Here is a 19,926-nt window from a genome sequence, read left to right as displayed (position 1 = left end):
CCTGTGTTTGGACAGATGTAGGCCTTGCTAGAGTGTTTTTAGGCTAGCAGCGACTCCTGTGCACTTGCAAAAGTGGGCGCACAAGCGCCGCATTTTCAACAGTAGCTTCGGTACATTTGGGTATGTTTTTAAAAAACTTTGCACCACTAGGTTAGACGTGGGCCAAACATGGAACGTTTTGGAGGCTGGCAAGCTCCAGAGCCGCTACCAGGTTCCAGCCATTATCACAGGCGTAAAAATGCCAGGCCCCAGGTGTAGCAGGGAAAAAAAAATGCCATCTCAGCCAGGATGGCATCCCTGACCTCGGAGGCACTGTGCTGTCTGTCCCCCAAGCTGATGAGCTTCAGCACCGCCTGCTGACGTCTCCCCACACCAGTGTTTTAGCGTTTGCCGCTAGTAGCTGTGGTGGAGGTTGCAGCGTCGTAGGGTTTCAGTCTACTCCTGCCATGAATTTTGGCCTGGGAGAGGAGATAGGCCACCCCAGTTTGCACCCGGGGAACAGACTCCACCACATTCACCCTGCCTGTCATTAAAGATAAGCACTGCAGCATCCCTGACCACAGGCGCTTGTCCAAGTGTCGGTGGTCAAGTGGACCTTGCAGCAAAGCGCGGAACTAAGGGCCCACCTGATGTTGAGTGACACGTGCTGGTGCAAGGCGGGGACGCCACACCGGGAGAAGTTGAGACGGCTAGGGACGGCATAGTGAGGTGCCACAGTTGCCATCAGGTCCGGGAAGGCGGGAGTTTCAACAAGCCGGAACGCCAACCTCTCCTGGGCCAGCAGTTTAGCGATGTTGGCGTTCTAGGCTTGCGTGGGTGGGTGGTTAGCAGTGTATTTCTGCCGGCGCTCCAATGTCTGAGAGATGGTGGGTTGTTGTAAAGAAGCGCCTGATGGTGCCTTTGATGGTGCAGGAGAAGGAGATAAGACAGAAACAGGGGAGGATGAGGGAGAAGTCAACAAAGTGGCGGAGGCAGATGAAGTGATGTCCTGGCTCGTCCTCTGGAGTGCATCGCCAGCACTGTGAGCAGAGGCAGTGGCATGAACGGCGGGCGACGTTTGTCCTGCCGTTGCTGCCTGCCACTGATTCCATTGCTTGGATTCCAAATGACGGTGCATTGAAGTGGTGGACAGGTTGCTCTTCTCAGGGCCCCTACTCGATTTCGAGAGGCAAATTGTGTAGACGACACTATATCTGTCCTCGGCGCATTCCTTGAAAAAACTCTACACCTTCAAGAAACGTGCCCTCGATGGGGGAGTTTTTCTGGGCTGGGTACAAAAGGGAACATCTTCGGACATTCCGGGTCTGGCCTGGCTTCGGCAAAGCAGCTGACCTCTGCCTCTGGACATGTCTCTGCCTCTAGCTACCCTTTTTGGTGCTGCACCTGCCTCAACATCCACACTACTTTCCCAGCTTGACATCTGCCTTGTCCAGGTGGGGTCGGTGTCCTCGTCGTCCACCACCTCCTCTTCCAACTCCTGTCTCGCCTCCTCCTCCTGCACAATGCGCATGTCAACTGGCTGCCCTGACAGCAACTGCGTCTCATCGTCGTCGATGAGGGTGGGTTGCTGGTCATCCGCCACCAAATCGACCGGAGATGGAATGGAGGAGACTCTAGTGTTTGAGCATCTGGACACAGATACTCGTCTGTTAGGTCCGTGGAATCGCGAAATGGAGGGGCAGGTTGCGGTACAGTCAAAGGAAGGGAGAACAGCTCTGGGGAGCAGGGACAGTTGGGGTTATTGTTCTGAGAAGATTGGGAATTTTGGGTGGAAGGAGGACAAGACTGTTGGGTAAGAGGAGGTAGAGGCTGACTGGCTGGTGGACAATGTGCTTTAAGCGTTATCCGACAGCCATTGCAAGACCTGTTCCTGGTTCTCGGGCCTACTAATCTTTGTACCATTCAGCCTAGTTAATGTGGAACTTTTGTGCAAAGCGCAGAACTTAGGGCCCGCCTGATGTTAAGGGACACACGCTGGTACAAGGCTCAACTCACCCTAAGTGCCAAAAACACTGCTGGTGCAAGGCTCTACTCATGCCAAGGGCCTCAATCTCTGCTGGTAGCTCAGCTTAAGGTCATGTAACTTTGTTTGGAAGGGCTCATGTTAAGGGCTAGAAAAGTGAATTTTGGAAGGTCTTACCACATCACACACACACACACACACACACACACACACACACACACACACACACACACTCAAAATGACAGTTAAGGGTGAGGGCTTTTGGAATTCCCATTGCCTATTCCATTTGTGGTTGTCATGGGGAACGTGATTTAAAGGGGTGGTTGTTACTGTTTGTTGAGCTTAAATTGGGGTTTGTGTCCATCCATTTGGGGAGTAAAGAAGGTTTCCAGGTATTTTCCCACTTTGATAGAGGTTTTTTTGAATGTGGAAAGTGTGTAGTTGTTAGGCAGTGATGTTGGGGTAATAGAGGGTCTTTGGTGTGTTAGATGCCCCCAGGCATGCGCCCCCTGCTGTCCCAGTGTCATTCCAGAGGTGTTGGCATCATTTCCTGGGGTGTCATAGTGGACTTGGTGACCCTCCAGACACGGATTTGGGTTTCCCCCTTAACGAGTATCTGTTCCCCATAGACTATAATGGGGTTCGAAACCCGTTCGAACACACGAACATTGAGCGGCTGTTCGAATCGAATTTCGAACCTCGAACATTTTAGTGTTCGCTCATCTCTAGTCATTAATCCTAGGTACCTTGTAAACCCAATGCTTAGAACGAGGTACAAAGAAGCTTTCTAGGTAATAATTTGAAATATGACAAAATGTGGACTTAGGCCATTTTTCCGTATATATATATATATATATATATATATATATATATATATATATATATATATATATATCTGTTCTGTGAAGGCCTCAGTGGTTTGTTAGAGATCACTAGTGACAAAACAGCATCATGAAGACCAAGGAACTCACCAGACAGCTCAGAGATAAAGTTATGGAGAAGTGTAAAGCAGGGTCAGGTTATAAGAACATCTCCCAAGGAGCCCGGTACAATCCATCATCCAAACATGGAGAAAGTGTCCTACACCTGCAAACCTACAAGACATGGCCGTCCACCTAAGGAGAGCGCTGACAAGGAGAGCGCTGAGAGGAATCACACGTCAATTACATCCGCTACTGCAAAAAGACGACCGTCTATAATCCATATTTCCAGACCCCCCCCCTCTCCTGTGCCACCAAACCTCAGGAATATGGTGATTAGCAGCTCACTGTCACCTCCAACTAACACAGGAACATTTCCATGCGGACAGAAAAGGTGCAAAACCTGCCCGCACATACTGACCACGGACAGGATAGAGATACCAAACTCTAACAGGGAATATAAAATCCCAGGTACGTTCACCTGTAACACACCGCATGTAGTGTATGTAATAATGTGCACCAAGTGTCCCACTGATAATCTGTATGGTGGAGAGACCGGACAGCAGCTTAGAATGCGGATGAACTCACATCGCCATACAATTAGAGAACAAAGACTGGACCTTCCCGTGCCAAAACATTTCTGCAGTGAAGATCATAATATCACCAATGACATGAAAATTTTGGTTTTAAGAGGGAATTTTAAATTCAGGAAACAGAGATGGATTTATGAGTACAAGTGCATAACCTTGTTCAACACTCTGGAGAAAGGGATGAATCTCTCACATGGGTTCATGGCATCCTACAGAAATCACTGACCTGAGACAGCCATAAAGACACACTGTGAACTGATTTGTATGTACCAATAACCAATAACCTTCTTCCCCCCTCCCTCCTAGAATCCTATCCCTATGTGTCCAGTTGTACATAAATATGCTCCTTCAGAAATTGTTTTAGATATATCTGAGGAAGAAGCCGAGAGCTTCGAAAAGTTGTAACCTGTCATCATTATTAGTTAGCCATTAAAAAAGGGATCAAATACTGAAGACTCAAGATTTTTTGCTTTTTATATTTCCTACCCACCGGCTAACACGGTACAAAAACAAACATTTTCCTTAAGGAGAGCGCTGGTCAGAGAAGCCGCCAAGAGACCCCTGGTCAGTGTGGAGGAGCTGCAGAAATCCTCAGGTACAGGAGAATCTGTCCACAGGACAACTAGAGGTCACTGCGCACCCCACAAATCTGACCATCTATATGGGAGAGCGGCAAGAAGGAAACCATTGTAGTAAGAAAGACATAAGAAGGGGCATCTGCAGGTTATGGCCACAAGACATATACGGGACACCTCAAACATGTGGGAAAAGGTGAGAGGAGACCAAAGGGGAACGGCCTAAATGTAAACCTGCCCATCACCCTGTACACCCAGTCACCCCCCCCCCCCCCCACTGTGCCACATGGCGGGGGCAGCAGGGACCAAGAAGCTGCTCAGAGGTGATGGGAAGATGGAGCGAAATACAGGACAATCCTGGAAGAAAACCTGAGACTGGAGGCTGCAAAAGGCCTGAGACTGGGAAGGAGATTCCAGCAATGACCCGAAACCTCCGGCCCGAGCCCCAGTCACTGGTTTAGATCACAGAATATTCCGGGGTTAGAGCGGCCCCGTCACAGGCCAGACCCAAATCCCAGTGAGATTACTGATCACAGACACTCCAACCAATCTGACTGCAAAGAAGGGGCCGAAATCTCATCTCTAGGAGGGCAAAGACCGAGCCCAAAGGACTTGTAGATGAGATTGTAGCCAAAGGATTGGGACAGGGGGGTGAAGACCTTTACATCTCACTTGTCAGAAGTTTATTGGGTTACAATTTTGGTAACCTTCTATCATTTTCCTTCCACTTCACAATTATCTGATACTTTGTTGGTTTTCAAGAAAATACATTTACGTTTGTGGTTCTGCCAAAATGTGTCAAAGTTCAAAGGGTGTGAAGATAATGCAAGTCACTGGACCGGTAAGATCCCAAATCTTGCTCTATTCTAATTAGAGGATCATTGGCCAAGTCGTGAGACTGGAGTACAGTCCATAGACATGCTCTGGTCTAGACCAATAGTCCTGGACAAATGCAAAGAGTCCAATGTGGGGGAAGCGCTCCCTGTATGCACAAAGCAACAGACAAACATTCACACAATACAACACAATGATAATGATATGAGCAATGTATAGCACATGGAGCCTTGTACATCTAATGGCCGTGTAACTCTCGGGTCTGGTATAATGAAGTGTTCGCTCGATCACTTTTCCTTCCTGCATTCAGCTAATAGCAATAGGAAATGAAGCCTTCCTTTCCAGTGTCTTAGGCTTCCCCTTCCCGTGCTTCATACAATAAGCCAGCTCACCCTGACAGTGGCTCAAGTGGCTTTATAGTCCTTGTCTGAACGGACCCATTCATTGTGACCCCTAAATGACAGGATTCCCGGGAGCGGGCACCTGGCCAGGTCTGCAGGATCTGAGCACCGGCGGCCTGCGAAACCTTCAGGGAAAACACCGGATTTGTAGGCCTTTATTCATGTACAATGTGCAGATACAGCGGTCATAGGGCCGGGCAATAACCTGAACCCCATTCATTGGTCGTCTGGACTATTCACCTACCTATGTTACGTTACCTACCTCTCGCAGGTCCGAGATTGTGGCCCACTTAATGCACCACTGCGTGACTGGAAAGTGAATGTGTTGCTTAATTTTCTGATAAAAATCCACTAAACAGGCAAAACATTTTTCAAAACTGTGGAGAGAAAATAAAAAGTGGCAAATTTTAGTGCAAGAATGGGATGCCCCGAAATCCTGATATGTTTTACACCTAAATCCAAGCACAAATCACATGAGAAGTTCCCCGTGTCCATGTGCAGCCACCACTAGGGGAGCTCAGGAGCTGCACACTGCTTTATAGTGGGGTGAACTCTTCTGCGCCCCCTAGTGTGGGCTGCATCTAGCCAGAATTTAAGCATTTAACACCATGGCCCGTATGTCTGGTTACTGCAGAATCTTGGCAGACAACCCCTATGTGCTCTGTAACAGAGGAGACTTAAATGGTCAACAAACTGTATATATCACTAGTACAAGTCGATAGAAGAGTCTTAATCCTTCCTACTAATATTATAAATGAAAGTTTGGATGTTTGTTCCTCAATCACACCCAAACTGCCGAAAGGATTTCAATGAAATCTCACTCATAGCTAGAATGTCACCCGGAATGGAACATAGGCGCCTTAGTAGCCCTGCAAATTCCTGGGCTTGGCGACCGCGAGCCCCGACATTACGTTCGGTGTAGGCTGAAGGGCCTGAGATGACGTCATCTCAGGTCCTTCAGCCGTTACCCTATTGGCTCGCGCTATAGACGCTGCAGCTGGGCACAAAGCGCGATGAAGAACATGGCGTCACATGTGCAGGCAGCCGAGTGCCAAACATGCCGCCATTGTTTTGGCCGCGTGTGGCGTTGAGCGGTGGGGGGGCTGGGGGCACAATGGTGGGGGCCGCAGGGGGTGGGGGTGGAGCGGGCGGGGGGTGCAAGGGAAATGCTAGTAGATAATATCAAAGCAAAATCAGGCACCTCTCCTCCTCCCCTTCTGCTTAACTGACTTTCACTCTGAAATCTCTGCTAAATTCCTTCTTGGTAACTCAAGACAGACTGCAAACTAATAGAGGTATCAAATTACATGAGCTGATAAAAGTCTATGGAGGGGATAAGGAAGAGGTAAGAGATAGGCGGAGCCAAGTGAGAGAGAAGGGAAGACACAGACAAGGAGACTCATGCAGCTACTAGCAAGGTTTCTATTCTGCCCCAAGTACTTTGTTCCCATCAATCCTGTCCAGTGTCCTCTAAGATGCTTCATAGTAAGAAAGCTCTCTCAGGTCTATGAGAGGCATCACAAAGGGTTAATCTCCATCCACCAGCTCAGAGACGACGGAGAAGTAGAGATAGAGCCTTCAGAGGGGACACTGCTAAAAATGCAGAATAGGAGTCCTAGCGTGGCCAGAAATACTCACACGCGGCGTTACGAGGGTCACCCGGCATCTCCGACTCACGTGGGAGACCAAAAGATCAAACACCTCATGTACCTAATGGCAGGTGTAGGGAAGAGTCCAGACTCCAGGTCACAGCGAGAATCAATCTCACCAAAGATTGTCTTGTGCTTATAAGATTTTTTAGTGTTCTGTTATTTCCAGTCCTCGAGAGTGACAAGTGCGAGATAATCATCTGTGCGCACAACTCTGTTTGTCAGACATCAAACCGCCTTCAGCCTCGCTCATCCTGTTTAGTTTTGCGGCTCTGGTTTAATTTAGGAGGGGTTTGGAGGCTTTTACGGACCTGCCCCATAGTGAAAAATCACACGTCAGACCACAAACCTATCATAGACATACATGGCTATAGTATATGGAGTCTGCAGCGGCCAGCGGATATACCGTGTGATACTGCCCCGGACTGACACCTAGAGAGGATACAGGCAGGTAGTACGGGGTCTAAGCTGTGGTGGAGCTCAGGTCAGGTCAGGTGTACAAGAGGGCAGCTTCATGGGTAAAACTGACTGGCAGCATCATCATCATCAGGACAGCGGCCGCGGGGTTCTCCTTCATAATCTCTACAGCCAATCTCCTAAGGTCCTTACTTTTTGCTAAAGTGCTGGACAGAGAGCCAGGCGGGCCAAGGTGGGGACATCATGGGCCAGACAAATTTACTATACACAGAAAGCTGTCTAAGCCATAATCTAGGACAGTCACTATGAGCGCGTCTGACTTACTAACAAGTCGGGGCCTCTAAATAATTCCCACGGGTCTGGTGCCAGCTGACGACTTCATTAGGACGGGTGTACAGAATGCCATTCATAAGGACTGTCTAATCGATGGCCTATCCATTGAAGATCCAGAGTCCTACACCTTGGCACTGGGCCCACTGTTGTGGCATTGTCTGAGGCCATGTCATGTCACCTTCACCAGTCACTGATGGACTGAGCTGCAGTACCAAGCACAACCACTACACAAAGTAGGGCGCTGTGCTGGTTAAGTACCAAAGAGGGTGCAATTATTTCACCTGGAAAACCCCTGTAATAAACTCCTCTCACTGTGTTTTACTGTATTTTTTGTTTTTTAGGGGGTTTCTTTTTAGTTTGCAGCCTTCCTTAGCTCAGCTTATGTAAGACCTCAGTCACCCCCTCCCCATATCCTATAATCCTAGTGACTTACTACTGAATCACACACGTCCACAAACCTGCAGCCAGCCTGGTCCGGGGATAACCGTGTTTACACTGGAAGGAAACCGAGCTGTGTCCACCCACCAATATTAGAGTCGCGGCGTGGTTGACCACGTGGACCCTCCCAGCCTCTTACTGCCGTCTCGTCCGGACCTCTCTTCTGAGATTTCTCTCCCCCTTGTCCATTCTTCACTATCGCTGCGGGGAAAGATGCGCTTTGAAGACGTGAGGTTTCCTGTTCTGAGTCAACTCATCTCCAGTTCGAAGAAAACCGTATATGTGGAGAGCGCGGAAGCAGATCTGAGATGTAACCACAGGGTGGAATATGCGTCTTTGATCAGCACGTCGACCTTAAGTGTTGGGGGGGCGGGAGGGGGTCGGTATAATATCTGGCATCATATAAACTGACCACTCTCAATGTCTGATATACACGTCAGACCTGCACGCAGTGATATAGTGTACGTACGGTATTACTCCCTGGGTGAGGTTCGTGCACAAGCCTCGGGGGTTTCTAGGCCGTTCCACTAATCTAACCACAGTGTTACCTAGTAGATCTAATATCAGCTGCCGTTCCCCCACCCCCACATGACCCAAAATATATTCCGCACTTCAATATAGTCAAGGCTTCCCATAAAGGGGATGTCCATTAATTTGTACTGATGAGCTATCCTCAGGGATCAGTGGGGGTTCGACACCGGGGACCTCCACTGATCCGCTCCTTAAAGGGGCCACGGTGCTCGTACAAGGTCCGTCACCTCCGTTTACATCAAGTCGTGTTGTTTGTCTCATCCCATAGAAGTGAATAGGACGAACCACAATGAAGGGGTCACAGCACTCGCACGGCCCTTTAAAACAGCTGAGCAATGGGGGTCCTGGGTATCCGGGTAACAGCTGAGCAATGCGGGTCCTGGGTATCCGGGTAACAGCTGAGCAATGCGGGTCCTGGGTATCCGGGTAACAGCTGAGCAATGCGGGTCCTGGGTATCCGGGTAACATCTGAGCAATGGAGGTCCGGGTAACAGCTGAGCAATGCGGGTCCTGGGTATCTGGGTAACAGCTGAGCAATGCGGGTCCTGGGTAACAGCTGAGCAATGCGGGTCCTGGGTATCCGGGTAACAGCTGAGCAATGGGGATCCGGGTAACAGCTGAGCAATGGGGGTCCTGGGTATCTGGGTAACATCTGAGCAATGGAGGTCCTGGGTATCTGGGTAACAGCTGAGCAATGCGAGTCCTGGGTAACAGCTGAGCAATGCGGGTCCTGGGTATCCGGGTAACAGCTGAGCAATGCGGGTCCTGGGTATCCGGGTAACAGCTGAGCAATGCGGGTCCTGGGTATCCGGGTAACAGCTGAGCAATGCGGGTCCTGGGTATCCGGGTAACAGCTGAGCACTGGGGGTCCTGGGTATCCGGGTAACAGCTGAGCAATGCGGGTCCTGGGTATCCGGGTAACAGCTGAGCAATGCGGGTCCTGGGTATCCGGGTAACAGCTGAGCAATGGGGGTCCTGGGTATCCGGGTAACAGCTGAGCAATGGGGGTCCTGGGTATCCGGGTAACAGCTGAGCAATGGAGGTCCTGGGTATCCGGGTAACAGCTGAGCACTGGGGGTCCTGGGTATCCGGGTAACAGCTGAGCAATGGAGGTCCTGGGTATCCGGGTAACAGCTGAGCAATGCGGGTCCTGGGTATCCGGGTAACAGCTGAGCAATGCGGGTCCTGGGTATCCGGGTAACAGTTGAGCAATGCGGGTCCTGGGTATCCGGGTAACAGCTGAGCAATGCGGGTCCTGGGTATCCGGGTAACAGCTGAGCAATGGGGGTCCTGGGTATCCGGGTAACAGCTGAGCAATGCGGGTCCTGGGTATCCGGGTAACAGTTGAGCAATGCGGGTCCTGGGTATCCGGGTAACAGCTGAGCAATGCAGGTCCTGGGTATCCGGGTAACAGCTGAGCAATGCGGGTCCTGGGTATCCGGGTAACAGCTGAGCAATGCGGGTCCTGGGTATCCGGGTAACAGCTGAGCAATGCGGGTGGGGGGTATCAGACCCCCCACTGATCTATTGATGACCCATAAATAAAAATGAAGAACTGAACGACAACTTTAGAGATGTATTTATGTCTGGAGCAGTTTTCTGTAAGTATAACATATGGGGGGGGGATTTTTGGAAAAATTATCTCCAAACACTTTTTTTGTTTTCTCGAATACCGGACTCTGACGCCGTAGAGACGTCACCAAACCATAGACAGGTCTTGGACAGCTCCATTCACTATCACTTGTTTTTGGGCTACTGGTCGTGTTTATTAGGCTTGTTAGGTTTATTAGGTTTTACTATAGATCACAAGCAGGACAGGACTGGCCCACCAGGGTATCGACAATCGTACGTAACACTGGGCCCGTGGTCGTAAAAACGGCACCAAAAATCCAGGCCCTGCGTACGGAGCCAGTCTAGGGTGTACTTGTTATTGGTCTGTTACAGATCCCCTATCGGACCTTATAGATTATAGGATGATATACATTGTAGGAGTCGCGATGGAACACAAACCATGATGGATGGCTGGACGCTTCATAGGATGGGCCCCACTGACCTACCACGTCATATACAGTATAAAGGCCACAGAATAATCACTTTTCACTATATTTATTGGGTAACATCCCCTTCCATCCTCTGACCCTTCTGATGACCTCGGCCAAGAGAAGGATGTGGCAAACATGGATAGTTTCTCCAACGTCTGAGTATTGGGTTAAAGCAATAGCCAGTGATTCACTTACAGTCAGCCAAGACGCCTTCCGCTGTGACATCCACAATAAGACTTCCAGCATTGTGCAATCTTGATTCATTGTCTTGTGACAGTATTGTGGGTTTCAATGAAGAACCACCAATGACATGAGGCACGCGTTCAGCCTCCGGGGCCGCAGGTGCAGCTCTCAAATCACTAAAGTAATCTGTATGCTCCACCATCAGGATTCCTTCCCCTATGGTAAGACCATGAATGCCGCCATGTAGACATCTTTAGTTTTGCACTGACTATAGAGGAACGAATGTTTATGTCTTAGTAGTTATAATTGCACATCATGGATATTCCCAGGTCATTCATGTGTGGCCCCCAGGCTGCTGTGATCAAACCCTTCTGTGTAGCCCAAGCTCTAACCTAACATTGTCCATAGGCCTTAGATCAGGCGTCCTTGAGCCGTTGGGGGCTTTTTGCTGGTCCACGGGCAAAAGTATCTTAGCTGGATACTCTGCACTAGGCCACGTGGCTATGGTAACTTGTAAACTATCTGGTGGCGTGGCCTCCTGTAGCTGGTATAGTTTATGTGTTACCCTAAGTATCCGGCCTCGCTGTCAAATCTGCGTCGGTAATCCGTTCGGGGGAGTCTGCATGGGGAACCTCCCCCCCCCCCAAAACGGACTACCGAATGCATTAGCAAGCGGTGTGCAGTCAAAGCACACGGACCCCATAGACTATAATGGGGTCTGTGTGGTTTCTGCACGGAACATGCGGACAGGAAAGTAGTTCACAATCTACTCTCCTGTCCGCATGTCTCGTGCGAAGACTGTGCGGAAAGCACATGGACCCCATTATAGTCTATAGGGTCCGTGTGCCTTCACTGCTCACCACTTGCTAATGCATTTGGTAGTCTGTTCGGGGGTCCTCATGTGGACTCCCCCAAACGGATTACCGACGCAGATATAAGATAAGATAATCCTGTAATAGTCCCACAGTGGGGATACGCAGCATGTTACAGCAGCCTAGTAATACAGATACAGGATAATACACAGGAATATATTACAGGACACACAGACTGAGGAGAGAAGATATACTAGGAGTCCATAGCAGCTGAGGAACAGAAGAAGGAAGACGTCATAATCATTAGTTCTCTGTGCGGAGTGTCTGCGCTTGGTCTGATGTAGATTATACAGCCTGCTCGCGGTTGGAAGGAAGGACCTGCGATAGCTCCTTCTCACACTTGGCGTGAAGCAGACGGTCACTTACAGTGCTGCCAAGTCCCATCAGGGTCCCATACATGGGGTGGGATTTGTTCTCCTGCATGGAGCTCACCACAGACAGTATCCTTCTGTCACCCACCACCTGTACTGGGTCCAAGGGGCTCCCCAGGACAGAGCTGGCCCTCCTGATCAGCCTGTCAAGTCTATTTCTGTCCCTGGTTGATATACTGCTCCCCCAGCAGGCCACACCGAAAAAGATGGCTGAGGCAACCACAGAGTTGAAGGAGGCCCTAAGAAGTGGCCCCTGGACCTCCAGCCCTAAGAAGTGTCCCCTGGACCCCCGGCCCTGAGAAGTGGCCCCTGGACCCCTCAGCCTCCTGAGCAGGTAGAGCCTGCTGTGGCCCTTTCTGTGCAGCGCCTCCAGGTGGTCAGCCCAGTCTAGTTTATTGTTGAGGATCACGCCCAGATACTTATAGGTCCTGACTATCTCAATACATGTTCCTTGGATCTCCACCGGGGTCGGAGCACCTCTCCGTTTACTAAAGTCCACCACCGTCTCCTTGGTCTTCCCAGCTGTCGCCCCCGTCTGTGGTGAGGCCGCTATAGCAGAGACATTGGAGGACTTCTGTAAGTAACAGTTGGAGGAGTTGTGCCTAAAGTCAGCAGTGTACAGTGTGAAGAGGAATGGGGCAAGAACTGTACCTTGTGGTGCCCCCGTACTACAGGTCACAGTGTCAGACACACAGTCCTGGGCTCTCACATACTGAGGGCGGGTTGTCAGGTAGTCTAGGATCCAGTAGGACAGGTGATGGTCCCTCCACCAAGGTGCAGCTTCTCCCTCAGTAGTCCTGGCTGATGGTGGTAAAAGCTCCGGAGACATCACAGGACATTATTCTCACAGTGTTCCCGGGTTTCTCCAGGTGAGAGAGAGCTCTGTGAAGAAGGTGGATGATGGCGTCATCTACCCCAATGCCCGGCCGATAGGCAAACTGGAGGGGTCCAGAGCGGAGCTCACTAGGGGGCGCAAGTGTGTCAGGACCAGTCTCTCTAGGACCTTCATCAGGTGGGATGGCAGTGCTACGGGTCGGTAGTCATTGTAGCCCATCGGGTTGGATTTCTTTGGTACTGGTACCACACAAGATGTTCTCCACAGTTGAGGTACCACTCCGAGCTTTAGACTCAAATTGTACATGTGCGTAATAATACCACCTAGCTGGTCACTGCACATTGTAAGAACTCTTGCGCTTATTCCATCAGGTCCTCCGGCCTTGTCTGCTTTAATCTTCTTGATTTCCCCACACACCTGAGACTCCTGCAGGATCAGATAGTCAGATTGTAGTTGACCGCAGGTCAGTAGGGGTTGGGTCTTGGTGTGTGAGGAGAGGGCGGTTGGCTGACATGCCTGTGGAGGGAGCATTGGCTTGGAGTCAAATCTATTGAAGAATAGATTAAGCTCATTAAGCCACTTCCTGTCACCTTTTATCTGAGGGCCAGCCTTTTGTTTGTGTCCAGATATAGCCTGAAGACCGTCCCCCACCTTCGAGATTCTACCCTCCCCCATCTGTAGTTCCATCTTCCGCCTGTAGTTGGCTATCCCTTCTCTGATCAGTTGTCTCAGCTGTTTCTGCACCGCCCCCAGGCTATTTTTGTCCCCAGACCTAAAAATTCTCTTTTTTTCCTTGAGAAGAGTTTTAATCCCACTAGCTAATAGCTGGAAAAAGTAGTGAGATGACCTAGCTTACTGTATATAATTCTATACGTACAGCCAGTATAACCTGGGTATATACTGTATATAATTATATATGTACAGCCGGTATAACCTGGGTATATACTGTATATAATTATATATGTACAGCCGGTATAACCTGGGTATATACTGTATATAATTATATATGTACAGCCGGTATAACCTGGGAATATACTGTATATAATTATATATGTACAGCCGGTATAACCTGGGTATATACTGTATATAATTATATATGTACAGCCGGTATAACCTGGGTATATACTGTATATAATTATATATGTACAGCCGGTATAACCTGGGTATCTCCTGTATATAATTATATATGTACAGCCGGTATAACCTGGGTATATACTGTATATGTGGCTGTTTATGTGAAAAGGGCCCACACTGTCGATATGGAGTTCTTGGTATCATTGTAACGGTTATGGTGTAACGTTGTCCGAAACAGCAAAAAAAATTTGACAAATTAACTTGACATATTTTTAAATAAAATTTTTGCATAAAACAAAATTGTGATTTTTTTTACCCAAATATGTTTTGGACTATTTTCTCTATAATTAGTATCGACGATCTGGGCCCTTTTCACGTAAACAGCCACATATAATTATATATGTACAGCCGGTATAACCTGGGTATATACTGTATATAATTATAGTGCACCCTTGTATCTTTCTGTATACAGTGATATATATATGGTGTCGCTCCCTGTATGCTCCTGTATACAGTGTTATTATATATGGTGTCGCTCCCTGTATCCTCCTGTATATAATGATATATATCTGGCGTCGCTCCATGTATACAGTGATATATATATATATATATATATATACATACATATATATATACATATATATCTATATCCTATTAATATTATAAATGTGAAAGTTTGTGAGTTTGGATGTTTATGTGTTTGTTTGTTTGGATGTTTGTTCCTCAATCACGCAAAACCCGCTCCACCGATTTGGCTGAAATTTTCCACAAACATAGTTATTACACCCGATTGCGCAATAGGCTACTTTTCGTCACAATAGCGCACATACGTTTGTGCCAGGACCCCCACAAACCCCAAACTCACATCACTATCTCTGCAATCTCACACACTTTGGACCATAGCAAGCCACAAAATTCCTATTGCCCTCTGCAGCCTCGCCCCTAACCCCACACAATCACATATACATAGACTTTACCACTCTGCCCCTCACCTTACCGATACTCCAGGAGGTTCTCTTTAACGCTCCGGAGCAGCCATGTTTGCCGACCCCCACCACTCTGACAATCCGCGACACCGCCCACCCATGTCAATACCCCTAGGAGGTCTAATAAATGCAAAAAAAAAAAAGTTTAAAAAAAGTAAAAAAATATAAAAAAAATAAATAAAAAGGATTAAAAATTCAAATCACCCCCCTTTCCCTAGAACACATATAAAAGTAGTTAAAAACTGTGAAACACATACATGTTAGCTATCCCCACGTCCGAAATCGCCCGCTCTGCAAAGCTATACAAATATTTTTCCTGTTCGGTAAACGCCGTAGCAGGAAATATGGTCAAAAGTGCCAAACCGCCGTTTTTTCACTCTTTTGATTCTGATAAATATTTTAATAAAAAGTGATCAAAGCAATAACATTTCCCGAAAATGGTAGAACTACAAAGTACACCCGACCCCGCAAAAAAAGACGCCCTATACATCCCCGTACACGCACGTATAAAAAAGTTATGGCTGTCGGAATATGGCGACTTTTCAAAAAAAAATGTTTTAACACAGTTTTGGATTTTTTTAAGGGGTCAAAATGTAAATAAAACCATATAAATTTGGTATCCCCGGAATCGTAACGAAACACAGAATACAGGGGACAGGTCATTGTGGTTGCACAGTGAACGCCGTAAAACCAAAGCCCGTAAGAAAGTCGCAGAAATGCATTTTTTTTGTCAAATCCATCCCATTCAGAATTTTTTCCCTGCTTCCCAGTACATTGTATAGAATAAATAATGGCGGCATCATGAAGAAAAATTTGTCCCAAGAAAAGTGAAGACCTCATATGGCTCTGGGAGCGGAGAAATAAAAAAGTTATGGGGTTTAGAAGGAGGGGAGTCAAAAACGAAAACGAAAATCAAAAAATGCCATCGGCGGGAAAGGGTTAACTTCAAATACTTCTGTCCCAAAGTCACTATGTACAGTATATACCAACACCGTATATATAGCGGCGGAAATACAAATTACATCCAACACAAAAGTCTCACGGATTCTCTGAATTACAGCAACAACAAGATACAAAGTTACATTTCATATCCCATCCCTTATACACAGTACGAAAACCTTACCCCCGCCTGTATATACCCACTGCTACAATCACCGCAGACCAAGTCGCGGGTACCAGCTAGTATATATATATATATATATATATATATATATATATATATATATATATATATATAGTGTCGCTCCCTGTATACAGTGATTTATATATATACGGTGTTGCTCCCTGTATCTTCCTGTATACAGTGATATTATATCTGGCGTCGCGCCATGTATACAGTGATATATTTATGGTGTCGCTCCCTGTATCCTTCTGTATACAGTGATCAGTGATATTATATGTGGTGTCGCTCCCTGTATACAGTGATATACTGTATATATGGTTTTGCTCCCTGTATACAGTGATACACTGTATATCTGGTGTCGCTCCCTGTATCCCCCTGTATACAGTGATATATATCTGGCGTCGCTCCCTGTATACAGTGATATATATATATGGTGTTGCTCCCTGTATACAGTGATATTATATATGGCGTTGCTCCCTGTATACAGTGATATATATCTGGCGTCGCTCCCTGTATATAGTGATATACTGTATATCTGGTGTCGCTCCCTGTATCCCCCTGTATATAGTGATATACTGTATATCTGGTGTCGCTCCCTGTATACAGTGATATATATATATATGGTGTTGCTCCCTGTATACAGTGATATTATATATGGCGTTGCTCCCTGTATACAGTGATATATATCTGGCGTCGCTCCCTGTATATAGTGATATACTGTATATCTGGTGTCGCTCCCTGTATCCCCCTGTATATAGTGATATACTGTATATCTGGTGTCGCTCCCTGTATACAGTGATATATATATATATATATATATATATATATATATATATATATGGTGTTGCTCCCTGTATCTTCCTGTACACAGTGATATTATATATGGCGTTGCTCCCTGTATACAGTGATATATATCTGGCGTCGCTCCCTTTATATAGTGATATATTGTATATCTGGTGTCGCTCCCTGTATCCCCCTGTATATAGATATTATATATGGCGTTGCTCCCTGTATACAGTGATATATATCTGGCGTCGCTCCCTGTATACAGTGATATATATATATGGTGTTGCTCCCTGTATACAGTGATATTATATATGGAGTTGCTCCCTGTATACAGTGATATATATCTGGCGTCGCTCCCTGTATACAGTGATATATATCTGGCGTCGCTCCCTGTATACAGTGATATATATATATGGTGTTGCTCCCTGTATCTTCCTGTACACAGTGATATTATATATGGCGTTGCTCCCTGTATACAGTGATATATATCTGGCGTCGCTCCCTGTATACAGTGGTATTATATATATGGTGTCACTCTCTGTATTGCGGTCACATTACTGTATTTGCACAGATTTGCATAGACTGATCTTGCTCTTGTCTTTCTCTCCTCCTCAGGCTGCGGCCTACAGACCTTTGTGCGGTGTTTCTTGCACATTTACCACTTCTCCTTTTCCACAATGTCTCTATTATTAGTGAGATTCTCTGGAAGACGAAGCAGGAAGCCGGTGTGGAAACAAAACACTTGAGATATATCGCAGTACCTGAGCGCTGGGCGGGCGGCGGACCCATAATCATTCATCTGTATGCAAAAGATTTACAACAGGTCCATCTCATTCTGCCCCATATAATATGGAAAGAATGAAGTAAGTTATAGCAACACATATCCATTGGTTTAGTAATCTGCAGTCCTTTGTGTCCCGGGTACGGGCTTGTTCACACTATGACCAGCTATAAACCAGAAAGGTCCCTCATTGTCCATTAGTCAGCTGCAGTACCGCCTCCCACCATTATCACATTCCATAGACTACAATGTAACAGCGCCCCCCTCACCACCAGCTTATGGACATGACAATCCTGTAGAAATGACAATCCGCCTTCTTCTAGGGGAAATAACACGACGTCATCGCCTTCTCTCCCTGTAATAAATATCGACTTGCTGAGTTTATTGTTATGATCTGATAAAATCCGAAGTTCCCTTTTCACGTTTCATCGTGATTTACACATAAAGGGAACCAAAAATACAAACGTTCCCTTGTCAGGAATAGAAACCCCAGCCATGTCCGGAATGAACCTCATGTGGTTTCCCGGACACGCCAACCCAATACAAATCAATGGAATTATTTCTAACAAATGTAAGACGGATGGAAGTCTGCTGGGTCGGGGGTGAGAAGTCAAAGACCAATGAAATCCATCTTGTTTTATGTGGTCGGATAAAGCTGATGCCATACGGGTGACACTCGGGTGTCAAAAATGGGAAGAACGGGATGGATACAAATAAGAGAAGATCTTACATAGACAACATGTGTAATGCCTCATCCTGCCTGCGGGGGCGCTGCAGGGAATGCTCAGCGCCAGATTTCCTTAAAGATCACTGTCAATCACTGGAATTTTCCGAAGTGAGATCCCCCTTCCCTCCATTCTCACCAGTCATTGCTGCCATTATGGGGTGAGCGGTCATTGGCCAATATGGGCCCCAAGACCCGAAATGCCGAGGACGACAACTTTACAATTATTTTAGGCTTTTATTGTTAAAAATATCTTCTTCCTTCCTTCAGCTTAGACAAAATGCAAAGTAGTTCCTCCTATAGTGACTATTGCGTAAGGGTAAAAACTTTAGCAATTGTTTACTGTTATATTGTGCTTCTACTCCCCTCCCCCTCCTCCGGTGTCTTCACTTAAAGGGGCTTTCCGCACTACACATAATGACTGATCTTAAGGATAGGTCACTATATCTGGTCTGTAAGGGACTGACAACCGACAACCACAACTATTAGCTGCCGATACACAGAGAATGGCGCAGGAGGTAGACAGTGGCCAACTCCTATTGATCTGCAGTACCTCTGTCCAGCCACTACAGAGAGGACGGCGCTGTCCGTTCCCAGCTCTATTCTTAGAGAACAGCAGATCAGTGGGCGCCGGGGACCGATCGCATATTGATAACCTAAGTTTAGGATAGATCATCAAGATTTTGGAAGGCCCCTTTAAGAAGTGTGATACTGTCTACTGAGTCCCAGTGTATCCGTGCCTATCATTAGTGATACTGTATGCTGCACCAGTGTATCTAAGCCTATCTACCTAGACGGTGACCCTAAGCCTAACATGTCAAATACAGTCTGTGGCTAATGTATCTAAGCCTATGAACAGTCTGCTTAGCTCATGTATCTAAGCTTATAAACCGTCTGTCTGGCTAATGTATCTAAGCCTATAAACAGTCTGGAGCTCATGTATCTAAGCCTATCAAGCTTGAAACTGACAGTATATCATAGCATTCCACCCTTAGGTTAAGTTCACACTACCGTTGAATATCCAGTCTTAGGTCCCATTCCCATGGAGTAACGCGGCGCTCAATCTGACACGTAAACACGTGTCAGAGTGAGCGCGTCAAAACAGAATCCCGCTGACTTCAATGGGTTCCGTTTAACGTGTGTAACACATTGAAGTCAATGGGATCTGTTTTCCAGCGCTCACTGTGACACGTGTTTACGTGTCAGTTTGAGCGCCGCGTTACTCCGTGGGAACAGGGCCTTATAGTGTCCTATTGTTAACAGACACTGACTGATTCTGACTGATGTTAATGTGTGGGGAGTTTTTTTGGGGGGGGGTTTATTCCTGCGCATGTGCAGAAAAAATAAAAGGATAATAATAACGTACAGTATGGCGGACTAGACTTTACTGCTAAAAAATAATGGATGCTCGACGTCCGACATGAAACTGTTTTTTAAACAGACGCAAAAGTCCTGATTTTTTTGTCTGCGAATAAATGGACATGTACAAATCTTTGTT

General features: G+C 47.0%; 1 protein-coding gene across 1 annotated transcript in view; it reads right to left on the bottom strand.

Annotated features, from left to right (window-relative positions):
* The window catches only part of PIK3R5 (phosphoinositide-3-kinase regulatory subunit 5), a 77,307-nt gene that overhangs the window by 38,508 nt on the left and 18,873 nt on the right, over positions 1–19,926 (bottom strand). Inside the window, exon 2 of the mRNA XM_075279321.1 lies at positions 5,546–5,660. The gene's annotated coding sequence lies outside the window, so the exon portion shown is untranslated. The remainder of the gene's footprint in view (positions 1–5,545; positions 5,661–19,926) is intronic.

The sequence above is a fragment of the Leptodactylus fuscus genome, chromosome 6 (assembly GCF_031893055.1).
Source record: "Leptodactylus fuscus isolate aLepFus1 chromosome 6, aLepFus1.hap2, whole genome shotgun sequence".
NCBI lineage: Eukaryota > Metazoa > Chordata > Amphibia > Anura > Leptodactylidae > Leptodactylus > Leptodactylus fuscus.
Note: the sequence above shows the minus strand (reverse complement) of the source record. Positions and strands in the feature narration are given on the sequence as shown.